General features: G+C 42.5%; 1 long non-coding RNA gene across 1 annotated transcript; it reads left to right on the top strand.

The window, feature by feature from the left end:
* The first annotated feature begins 6,435 nt into the window (after positions 1 to 6,435).
* Positions 6,436 to 9,561, top strand: LOC119302848. Its single transcript, XR_005147762.1, has 2 exons — positions 6,436 to 6,988; positions 9,333 to 9,561. It is a non-coding gene; the product is annotated as an uncharacterized LOC119302848 (long non-coding RNA).
* The last annotated feature ends 3,114 nt before the right edge of the window (positions 9,562 to 12,675 follow it).

Below are 12,675 nucleotides of genomic sequence, written 5' to 3'. Positions count from 1 at the left end.
GAGTTCCGTCAGCACGACGGCGTGGTGACGATCTTGATGTACTACTGTCGTAGGGCTTCGCCTAAGCACCACTACAATATTATCGAGGACTATGGTGGCAGGGGGCGCCGCACATGGCTAAGAATAAGATCACGTGGATCAACTTCTGTGTCTCTGGGGTTCCCCTGCCTCCGTATATAGAGGATCAAGGGGGGGTGCGGCCGGCCTAGGAGAGGCGCGCCAGGAGGAGTCCTACTCCCTCTGGGAGTAGGATCCCCCCCCCAATCCTAGTTGGAATAGGATTCGCGGAGGGGGGAAAAGAGAGAGGGGGGCCGGCCCCCTCTCCTTGTCCTATTCGGACCAAGGGAGGGGAGGGGCGCGCGGCCCATCTTGGGCTGCCCCTTCTCTTTTCCACTAAGGCCCACTAAGGCCCATATAGCTCCCGGGGGGGTTCCGGTAACCTCCCGGTACTCCGGTAAAATCCCGATTTCACCCGGAACACTTCCGGTATCCAAACATAGGCTTCCAATATATCAAGCTTTATGTATCGACCATTTCGAGACTCCTCGTCATGTCCGGGATCACATCCAGGACTCCGAACAACCTTCGGTACATAAAAACGTATAAACTCATAATATAACTGTCATCGAAACCTTAAGCGTGCGGACCCTACGGGTTCGAGAACAATGTGGACATGACCGAGACACGTCTCCGGTCAATAACCAATAGCGGGACCTGGATGCCCATATTGGCTCCTACATATTCTACGAAGATCTTTATCGGTCAGACCGCATAACAACATACGTTGTTCCCTTTGTCATCGGTATGTTACTTGCCCGAGATTCGATCGTCGGTATCCAATACGTAGTTCAATCTCGTTACCGGCAAGTCTCTTTACTCGTTCTGTAATACATCATCTCGCAACTAACTCATTAGTTGCATTGCTTGCAAGGCTTAAGTGATGTGCATTACCGAGAGGGCCCAGAGACACCTCTCCGACGATCGGAGTGACAAATCCTAATCTCGAAATATGTTAGCCCGACATGTACCTTTGGAGACACCTGTAGAGCACCTTTATAATCACCCAGTTACGTTGTGACGTTTGGTAGCACACAAAGTGTTCCTCCGGCACACGGGAGTTACATAATCTCATAGTCATAGGAACATGTATAAGTCATGAAGAAAGCCATAGCAACATACTAAACGATCAGGTGCTAAGCTAATGGAATGGGTCATGTCAATCAGATCATTCAACTAATGATGTGATCCCGTTAATCAAATGACAACTCTTTGTCCATGGTTAGGAAACATAACCATCTTTGATTAACGAGCTAGTCAAGTAGAGGCATACTAGTGACACTCTGTTTGTCTATGTATTCACACATGTATTATGTTTCCGGTTAATACAATTATAGCATGAATAATAAACCTTTATCATGATATAAGGAAATAAATAATAACTTTATCATTGCCTCTAGGGCATATTTCCTTCATGATGTGGGCAGCTGGAGTAGTGGTGCAAGCCGACTATAAAGGGAGTTGTAACTGAGGGACGTAGCTCAACCTTGAGGAGGGCGGCAACTGCCCACGTCGCGGCAGTGAGCAAGGGACGAGGGCAACCTCACCGGCTTTGTGAGAGAGAACGGCGGGGACCCCTGATCGGGACGTGCCGACAGTGGGTTTTCGCTGTGGGCGACGGCCACCGCATCTACACTAAGCATCCACCCCTTCCCCAAGTGGACGTGATCCGCCGGGATATTAGAGATGTGGCCATAATCGTTTTGTGCGAGAGAGTGTGAAGAGAGCAACCCCAGCAAGCAAGCGTGTAGGCTGGCCCGTCCTGACTATGTATATAGTGGAGCGGTTTCCTTTTCTCTCCAATATGAACCTATCATATTGTGTATGTGCCACTGAAGAAAAAAAACTTTATTTATAAATGACGCGGCACCTACTACTCGTTCTCCTATAACCTTGCGCTTGGCATCTCCAAAATATTAACCTTGCGATTGGCTCTTCGCCTCTTTGGGAAGTCGAGCAATAATGGTAGTGCAGTATATATCGTTCTGGCTATATGAGACCGAATGAATTGTTACACGTCCACCACGTGGGTGAGGGTCGAGGGGCGAGGGAGAGTGCTACATACGGAGCAAAATGAGTGAATCTACACTCTAAAATACGTCTATATACATCAGTGTTTGGAGTATGTACTAGTAGTTCATATTGAAATCTACTACAGGACATATATATTCCAAATAATATGATATAATCTCTATAACCAAGGTAGTAGGGACGAGGAGTAAACGGAGGGAGTAGTAAAATTTTCTCCTCGTCCTGTGATCCACCGCGCGCATGGGCGAGGGAGCGGGCGTAAGGCGTAGTAAGCAAGCTTCACCTCATCCTGCGAGCCACCGCGCCCGTGGGCGGGGGAGACGACGTACTAACACTAGTAGAAAACGGGCCTATTGTCCCGGTTCGTAAGGGCCTTTTGTCCCGGTTCCTGAACCGGGACTAAAGGGTCGTTACTAATGCCCTGACCCTTTAGTCCCGGTTCTAACCAGAACCAGGACAGATGGGCCTCCACGTGGCCTGCGCGCTGAGCCCAGGCAGGAAGGCCTTTGGTCCCGGTTGGTGGCACCAACCGGGACCAATAGGCATCCACGTGTCAGCAACTGGCTGGAGCTGAGGTTTTTTTCTGAAAGGGGCTGGTTTGGGGGTTTTGGGGGTTAATTTCGTTTGTTATTAGCTAGCTAATAGAGAGAAGTGTCCTCTCTTATATCTCCGTGCTTGGTTTATACCAACGCTATGCTATGCCTAAACATGGCTTAGATATAAGTGAAGGCAACATGTGGTGCATGTCGAAAGTAATACTAATTGATCCTAACTTGATCAAGTTTGGATTAGTACTACTTTCGACATGCACCACATGCATGTTGCCTTCACTTCAATCCAATCCATGTTCATTTCACCCACTGATATATAATAACTCTTCATGCGCACATCATGCATCATCATAATAATAAGTCCTACTAATCATCATGATACAACTTCTACTCGTTATTAATAACAAGTCATACGATCATCATCCTCATAGTCATCGAACCAACCCTACTTAATTGTTCTTAACACATGATCATCAGTATTAGGTAGGACCTAAATACCCTCTTTAAGGTAAAATAGCATAAAACAGTATAGACCCTGACTCTCCATTATGGAGAATGGAGATCATCCTGTCTCCAATTCTTGCACTTCGCTTCCTTTTGCCTCCAAGAACCTCTTTACGAGTGTCCATACATTTTTCCATTCTCTGATCTGCATGTCTCCACTTCTTTTAGAAATCCGGTATGGACAGTTGAGATTCATAGGATGACCTGGATATATGATCAAAACATCAAGGCGACCATGCTCATACATCAGATGAGGCACACAATCCTCTGGATTATCTGTTGAAAAACATAGTAATAACTTCATAGTTAGCAATGATGTACTAGTTTTATAGAAGTATGCAAAAGATGCACGGATGTCGTAATAGTAAAAAATCTTACCAGGGTATCTCCATAGTAGTTACCGTTGTTCAACACGTGCACTAGTGGCACGTATTGACAATAATGTTGAGGAGTTTGATTGTAGATATTGTAATTTTCAAGATCATTACAAAATCTAACCAGATGATTTTTCTCCTTGTAAGTTAACTTAGAGCCACTGGTGTAGTAAGTTCTATCTACCATCTTCTGCACATTCTTTGATACTTCAAAATAAGCTGTCAATGGAAATAAGCTATCAACTATTTTGAAATGAACAATATAAATTAGTTAATAATTAACTATGTTTGAGAAACTCACATAGCGGTAGAACTGGAGGCATATCAACAAGGACCCAAATGTCCATATTGTCTTGCTCGATTTCAGGATCACCAAGATCCATGGTGATAAGCATACCCTCATCAAAACCATACATCTTGCAAAATGCTTCCAAATTTTTGCAACCAAAATGGGTTACGCTCTCAGCATTATACAGATTTACTTCAAAATCCACATCATGATGGGTCCTTAGGTGAATTTTCTTCATTTCAAAATTTTCATGGTCTTCAAAATCCATCCTCTCCAAGACATAGCGTCTTGCATGGCATGGGATAAACTATACTCGAATTGTAAAGATGAAAATTACACGTTGAAATAGTTGAAGTCATGCTTAATTATGAAAAAAACACTTGTCGTCGTTGCATACCGTTTCAACTTCGAAGGTCTCCTCGAGCTTAATGCTGAAGCACCGATCATCGTCCAGGTGAGGCCTGTCGCATAGACCTCGATCGTTGTGGCACCAGTCGCACTCCCCCGGGAGACTTCCGTCGTCCGATGATGACATTTCCTACGTTCATAATTCAAAGATTAAACATGTACAATTAAATATATGTACTACAAAAACTAAATTAGATCATTATTATTCAACTAATCGTATGCATATGCCTTGCATAGTGCTCTCCAATTTGAGCATTCAATAAGAAAAATCAAATCACAAAATAAAGTAGTATTCAAATTAGGATGCATTCAATTATAAGAAAAACTACATCATCTCCATGTGTCCGTACATCGTCGAATATTATCACTAATACACGTCGAATACTATCATATCGCTAGTACAGCTAGAACCGTAGCGCCCGACGGGTATCGGCACAGGCGGTGGACACCAAAGGGAAGGAACCATATAGTAAATAAACTAGTTTTTTTAAATCAACCAGTTCAACTACTACTAATATAAGCACTTAATTACTATAAATAAAATAAAGTAGTACTAACTAAAAATAAACTACTTGTATATATAGTAAAATAAAGTAGTACTTATTAAATCAACTAATTCAACTACTAATTAAACTACTCCCTCCGTTCCGAATTACTTGTCTTAGATTTGTCTAGATACGGATGTATCTAGCACTAAAATGAATCTAGATACATATGTATCTAGACAAATCCAAGACAAGTAATTCGGAACGGAGGGAGTAGTTCAAAGCACTAACCTAGAATGTACTATCCGAAAATGCACTAACAGTAGAACTAATAACCTCAAATGCATTAAATCAACTAACCTTAAATGTAACTTTTGCAACACAATTTTTTTTTGAATATGCACATATATATATGAACATATATATACATAAATTGACAAAAAAAATTCTATGAACAAAAAAAATCATACATTAATTCATACATATCAATGGATCATACATACATCTGCATATATACATATACATACAACATCCATATATACATACATCAATGAATTACAAAAAAATATATGAAAAAACAGAGAGCAGGCCGGGGTGGTGGCGGCGGCGCGCGGCAAGAAGAGAAAGCAGGGGCGGCGGCGTGGGGGAAGGGAGGGGCCGGAGCTCACTGGGCGGCGACGACGAGGCATGGCAGAGGGCGGCGATGGCAAGGTCGGGGTAGAGGGCGGCCACGTCGGGGTGGCGCGGGACGGCGACGGCGTCGGGGCGGCGCGGGACGGCGTCAGAGGGGCGTGGGATGGCGCGCGGCGACGACGGCGACAGCGAGGCGCAGAGGGGCAGCCTGGCGGCGTCGTCGGGGCGGGATCGAAGAACTGAACCCAAATTTTCACAAGTGTTGTATATATAGACTGAGCATTGGTCCCGGTTCGTGGCTCAAACCGGGACCAATGCCACCTTTAGTTCCGGTTGGTGGCACCAACCGGGACCAAAGGCCACTTTTCGGCAGCCCAAAGGGCGGGAAGCGGCGGCCTTTGGTCCTGGTTGGTGGCACCAACCGAAACTAAAGGGGGGGCATTGGTCCCGGTTGGTGCCACGAACCGGTACCGATGCCCCTTTAGTCCCGGTTGGTGCCACCAACCGGGACCAAAGGCCTTGTGCTGCTGCGCCCGCGTCGAAAGTTTAGTCCCACCTCGCTACACTACAAGAAACCTGTTAATCCGTGACGGATTCCTGGTGACGTTCTGGCAATCCGTCATGGAAACCGTCACCGACTAGCAATACGTGTTTGGGCCCAAAAACCGTAGCCCCTTCATGACGGATCTGGAGGTACTGTCATGAAAACCGTCACGGATAGACCAACCGGGCCTAGCTTTTCCCCTTCACACACCATCCGGGCCGTCTCGAATTGCTCCTACTAATGTGGCATAGTCATATTTGTTACATTGTAATTTGAATTTTCAATACTGTAAAAAAAGATCCTAATTAAACTAGATGGCTCCAAACTGAACGAATAGACTTATGTAGCATACAAACACAAGGGCCCAACATGAATCAGGTCTAGTACCAGACGACACCCAAGGGAAAAGACACCAAAGTATGAAACAGGCTGAAGCAAAGCGCGCGAAGGAAAAACAAGTCCTGTACGCGGCAAAGTCCGAAACAGGAAGCGCGCGGAGGAGAAAACATTCAAGTCGTCGACACGGGGATTTAAAATTTTTGGGAGCCAACCCATTTATCTCCACAGCCCACCAGCCTAAGAGGCCACGGCCTCGCGCCTCTCCCCCAGACTGCGGAAACCCTAATCCACCTCCACCCACAGCCGCCGCCTCCTCTCCATCTGTGCTCCCGATTCAGATCCATGCCAAGCCTCCCTCCTTGCGCAGCTGCCGTCCCCTCGATCTCCCGCGCCGCTGCCCCAACCATACCCCGCTCCACCTCCGTCTCCCACCCTCTATCGCTCCTCCACCGCCCCCCACACTCTCCCCCTCTGAAGCCTCTCAGATCCGCGATGGGGGCACACACGCCCGTAGCGGCGCTCCCGCATCCGCGTCAAGGTCAGCCCCTGGCTCGTCGTCATGGAGGCGGTGGTCATGAGGAAGGTGGTTGAGGTCGGTGAGATGGACGTTGTCGCCTACTCGCTGTCCAGGACCAAGGACGGCTGCCCTGATGCTCCGGTCTTCTTCACAATCCGCACTAGGAGAGAAGGGGTTGGCCACTGTTTTATTCAGCACTCTCCTTGGCCATGTTTGCATTGCCACAGGTGACCTCGCCGGACCACTTGTTGTGAAGGTGAGAACTCTTTTCGCTCCCAATTAGTTGAATAACTATCCATATAGGATGCCAGGATAGTGCTTTGAAGTGAAGTAACTTTTGTGGCAAGGAATAATTGTTTTGGAAAGATAGCAAGATGATGTATTACGTTTTGCATTTTGCATAAACGTTGATGTGACTGATCTTTTTTTAATGTATATATTTACATCTTTTCTTCATGAACATGTATTAGTAACGAATATATGTGGGGTGCTTACATAGTTTCCAAGGTCGGGTTTTGTTTGTATGTGTCAATTTACTTTACAGATATACGTCAACGATATGTATCAAAATATGATGTAGAGTATATATGAAACTGAAAAAATGGTATGCTGAAAGTACAACTATTGAGTAATCTAAGCAGACAGACTGAAACTAATCCTCAATTAGACTATCAGAGAAATAGTAGAATCTGGAGGAGTTATTTCAGTGTATCACTATTGATATCTTGGCCAATGATCAAAAATAGTAGTGGCTCGAACAGGTAGCACTCATAAACAGACTGTCTCTGCAGATTGTATCTATAGATAAAAAATACTTTTAGACAAATAATAGATAATAACAATATGTAGCTCCCAAGAGCCTCTGCTAAAATTATCTAGCTGGAAGTGTATGTAGATAGCAACCAAATGATACTTTTTTTATGTAAAATTAACCTTCTAGCAGTTAGTTACAGCACATTTTGGGACAAGTGAAAAGTGCACTTCTTAATCTCGTACGTAAAAGGCAACAGTGTGCAAGCACCGTATCTAACAGTGCTTAGTCATTCTAAACTATGAACATACCAAATTATTTGTTTAAAAAGTAATTAGTGTTATTTATACAGCGACTCTAGACACAACTGGCAACATAACTCTAACAGAGCTACAAACAATGATAGAGATCATAAAAGTTGAGCCAAGCAACTCAAAAAAGTATCAACCTCATAGTGCAGAATTCAGTTTGAGATTCTGAATGTGCACGGGGCCTCTTAGTCTTAGAGGTGAAGTTTAATTTATAGCAGATGTACTGACACCACGAAGGGCAATGTACATCAGAGTATTTCCCATGGGAATTCCCATACCATGCACATGATAGAGTTACATTCATTCAAGCAGCCAATCAACAACTTTTAGCCAAAAGTAAATAGGCCCTGCCCCTGAGTTAATTGACTAACCTGGGAACCAAAATCATTTAAACCAGTATTTGTGTTTATTTGAACCGAGTCTTTTGCTTTCACTACATCGTCAGTAGAGTTGTTCCTGGTCCTACTTTTTACCTGTGGGTTCATTGAGTTGTTGGCCTTTTAAGGAAAACATTTTGTACCAAATACTATTGCTCTGGATTATGGTTCAATCTATATCTTTCATTTTATGTAGTGGTTAAGTGAAATATTATATATACTAGTAGGCGGGTACGTGCACAACACGTGCAGGGTTCAATTGATGGATTCAAAACTTACCCTTCAAATACAACACCTTCTTGCATGTATGGCTTCATTGAGTCCATTGTTCAAGCCATTCTGATTTGTATGTAAAGGTTCACATATTTAGAATTAGTATCTTGCACTGTAGCCATCTTAAAAAAGCTTCACTGAGAGCTTCCAAATCTCATTGATGAGATACATTAGTGTGCAATGCCGCGGACACTCGTGGTCTGGCTGTAAGTGCGTGTGCCGTGACCAACTATGCATGAATGGATAACCTCATACATAAGTGAACTTTTCCTATGTTGGCTGATACGATGGTCCTAGAAATTAGTAGTGCCTTCGTTCGTACTATAGCCACTACTGTAGCTGTGAATCCCACCATTTTGAGCTGTTCGATGGATACTATCAATGACTCACTTTTCTTTTTGGCCTTGAAATTCGCAAGTTTAAAACTTGTACACTATATAGTAGTATAGATAGATATCTCAACAGACATGTTGACTGAAATGTACATGTTTAATCATTTCATGTTCTTTGTTTCAATAGGACATTTCTTTCAAATGTCCCAGGAAAGATTTGTACTAGCCACATATCAACTGACTTGTGCTCTAATTTGCTAGGATAGATATTCCACCAACCATCTCACTGCTAATATTCAAATTTGATTTCTTTCTGTGATACTAATACAAGCATATGTGTTCTTTTTGTATGCCAAAATTCTTGTTTGCTTGCTGCTAAAAATGGGCATGTTGACTGAAGAATTTGATGTTGCTGTATATTGTTCCTTGTTCCTGTCATTTTATTGTGGGCGAGCTAATCACTATCATTTTAAATAAATGTTTGGGTGAATGTTTCACATAAATTATTCCTCACGCTAATAGTTCTCACAATTTGTTTTCTGCTATTCTTTTGTAGGTAATTGAGGTAGAACAGAAGATATTACACTCGAGTTTAGTTTAGAAGGGTAACTCCACTTGGGATGGAACAAATGATACTACAGGCAAGGAACAACACAGATTATATGTATGAACTATCTAGACCTCCAGTGTGATTGTGATATGTAATTGTAATCTGTTATGGTGATATGAATTTTGTAGTTGTAAATCCGTATTTGTGCACTATATAATTGTTTTTCTTTGCTAAATGGAGATTCTTTACTTTTTTGTGTGGATCAAATATTGGCAACTTGGGCCGAAGATGGGTCTAAACAGGCCAAGGATAATAATGATCTAGACCGTCCAAGTATAATAAATGTGTATAAAAGGCAAACCAAAAAGAATATTAAAGTAATGAAAAAATGGTTGATGGTCCAATAAATAATGGACATCGTGGGCCTAAATATTTGTAGAAAGATAAATTGGGCTATATTGTTGGGCTGCCAAGTCAGACCGACCATGATGCCACATCAGTTGCCATGTCATGTATATCCATGATGGAAAGGTCCGTCACAAAGGTCCGGGCCTGGACGGGCCTAGGGCAAGTCGGTGACGGTAAAAAATCCGTCATGCAGGCCATGTTGACAATTATGACGCGATATACATGACGGATTTAGAGTCCGTCATGCATACCCATCCATGATGGTTTTCCACAATCCTGTGATGATTGAAACTGTCATTGATTAACAGATTTTGTGTAGTGCTAGTTGAGAGGGGTGCGCAGTGGTTTATAAGCCCCACTGCCGCACCCCTCTCGAGCTCCTCTCCATTGCAGGCTTACGGGCCTAATTGTCACTTCTATGCCTGTGGGCCTACTGGGCCTCCTACGGCCTGAATCCTGGCCCATGGATGGGTTTCTAGTCGTATTCAGGCCGTGGGGGCCCAGTAGGTGGCACTTTTTTTGTTTTTTTGTTGCTTTATTTATTTTATTTTGTTTCTACTTACAACAAAATACTTATTGTTGCTATTTTTATTCTTTTTCTAGTTTTTTTGTTTTGTTTTCTGTGTTATTTTTTTGCTTTATTTTTTAATTCATTATGTTTTTAGTTTTAGAAAAATTACAAACTTTTTGTTAATGCCATTACTTTTCAAATTTGAAAACACTTTTTTTGTTTTTTTGTTTTCTTTGTTGCTTTATTTATTTTATTTTGTTTCTACTTACAACAAAATACTTATTGTTGCTATTTTTATTTTATTTTTCAGTTTTTTTATTTTGTTTTCTGCATTATTTATTTTCTTTTGTTTTTTGCTTTATTTTTTAATTATTTATGCTTTTAGTTTTAGAAAAATTATAAACTTTTTGTTAATGCCATTAGTTTTCAAATTTGAAAACACTTTTTTTGTTTTCTTTGTTGCTTTATTTATTTTATTTTGTTTCTACTGACAACAAAATACTTATTGTTGCTATTTTTATTTTATTTTTCAGTTTTTTGTTTTGTTTTTAGGACAAGTCTTACAAAACCAGGACTCAACAGGACAAAATAAAGAAACGGACTCAGAGAGAAGAAGCATCATGCCTCCTCCCACAAACGCCAACACTTGAAACAACAAAACCACCAAAGTAACTTGCCACCTAGAACTACAAACCTCAGGTCACCAACCTTAAGCTAACACACACCAAACTCAGCAACATCTATGCCAAACTGCTCTAAACTGACAGAGGCCCCCACCCGATGTTGACCACGTGAATGCTATCAGCTTCCTCGGGGTGCTGTAGTTGATACTCGAGAGTGGTCCTCCCACCATGAGCAGCCTTTCCCACTGCATTCTTCCAGAGCCCCTCAACGCATCGTTTTGATCTTCAAACCAATTGCGACAGATCAGCCCGGCTCCAGCATCAATGGTTTTCTCAGCCGCTCCCAGATCAGTTCCTGAAACTCTTGCATTTTCCCTCCCTGGAGATCTGGGAACAGCTTGGTCCAGTCCCTTAGATAATGGTAGACTCTTCCCAAGACCTGTTTCATAGAAATCCAAGAGCATCTATTAAAGACTACATAATTCCTAAAATTCCAAAGTCCCCACAGGACAGCGGAGCTCACAACATTCAGTTGCTTGCATTTCTTGACACATAACCAATTTTTCGCAACAGAAACAAAGCCACTGACCGAGATGTTAAAGATAGATTCTACCTCAGTCCAGACCAGCTTAGCTACTACACATTCAAAGAGAAAATGATGGACAGACTCAATCTCTTTGCAAAAAACACATTCTAGTGGTTTTGCTATGCCTCTTTTCCTCAAATTATCACAAGTCATGATTTTATTCTGAGAAAAAAGCCACAAAAACCCTTGAACTCTAGGTGGTACTTTCACATTCCAAACAACAGGGAGGTAAATAGGCTGCACCCCCCTGAAATTAACAATAGCATATGGACACTTAGAAGAATAAACTCCTTTAGACTCATACTTCCAAATCAAAGAGTCTATCCCCTGAGTAAAGTCAGTCAGGGAAAGTATTTCAATCAATTCAAATCATTGTAACATCAGTTCATCCGAGAAGGTCCTTCTAAAGGTGCATTTGAGCTCCTGTCCATCCCAGAGATCTGCAATGGTTTTATTCTTTTCATTAACCAAAACATATAGGTCCCAGTACTGTGTGGCTAGGGGAGTGTTACCATACCAGGTATCTTCCCATAATCTAACCAATCTACCATCACCTATTTTCCATTCATACCCCATCTTCACTGCCTGCAGGGCCCACATAAAACTCTTCCAGAACTGGGAAGGGTGTGGGTCTCTACAGCACAGAATATTAGGATTTTTAGTATTATATTTACTATCTACAATCTTTCTCCACGGAGATCCCTCTCCAGCTATGTATCTCTTAACCCAGGAACGAACAATTATAAACTTTTTGTTAGTGCCATTAGTTTTCAAATTAGAATAGTTAAAATTTGAATTCTTTGAAATTTGTGTGAATCACAAGTTTGTGATTAACTTTACTAAAAAATGAACATAGATGCGCCTATAGAGAAAATTCAACCTAAATTCATGATCAATTTCTATGAATTTTAGAGAAATTCACTATGAATTTAGGTCAAATTCCCTATATAGGGGCATCTATTTTCACTTTGAGAGGAGCTCAACAAGGCAGAGAGGGACGGGCTTATAAACAGGTGTGAGCGCCCTTCGGTTGGCGAGGTGGGACTAAACTCTGAGCGCAACAAGGACAAACCCTTTAGTCCCGATTGGTGGCATGAACCGAGTCTAAAGGGGAGCCTTTGGTCCCGGTTCATGCCACCAACCGGGACCAATGGTGGTGGGCCAGGAGCGGGGCCCATTGGTCCCGGTTCGTCCCACCAACCGGGACCAAAGGGTCCAGAT

The sequence above is a fragment of the Triticum dicoccoides genome, chromosome 5A, assembly GCF_002162155.2.
Source record: "Triticum dicoccoides isolate Atlit2015 ecotype Zavitan chromosome 5A, WEW_v2.0, whole genome shotgun sequence".
Classification (NCBI taxonomy): domain Eukaryota; kingdom Viridiplantae; phylum Streptophyta; class Magnoliopsida; order Poales; family Poaceae; genus Triticum; species Triticum dicoccoides.
Note: the sequence above shows the minus strand (reverse complement) of the source record. Positions and strands in the feature narration are given on the sequence as shown.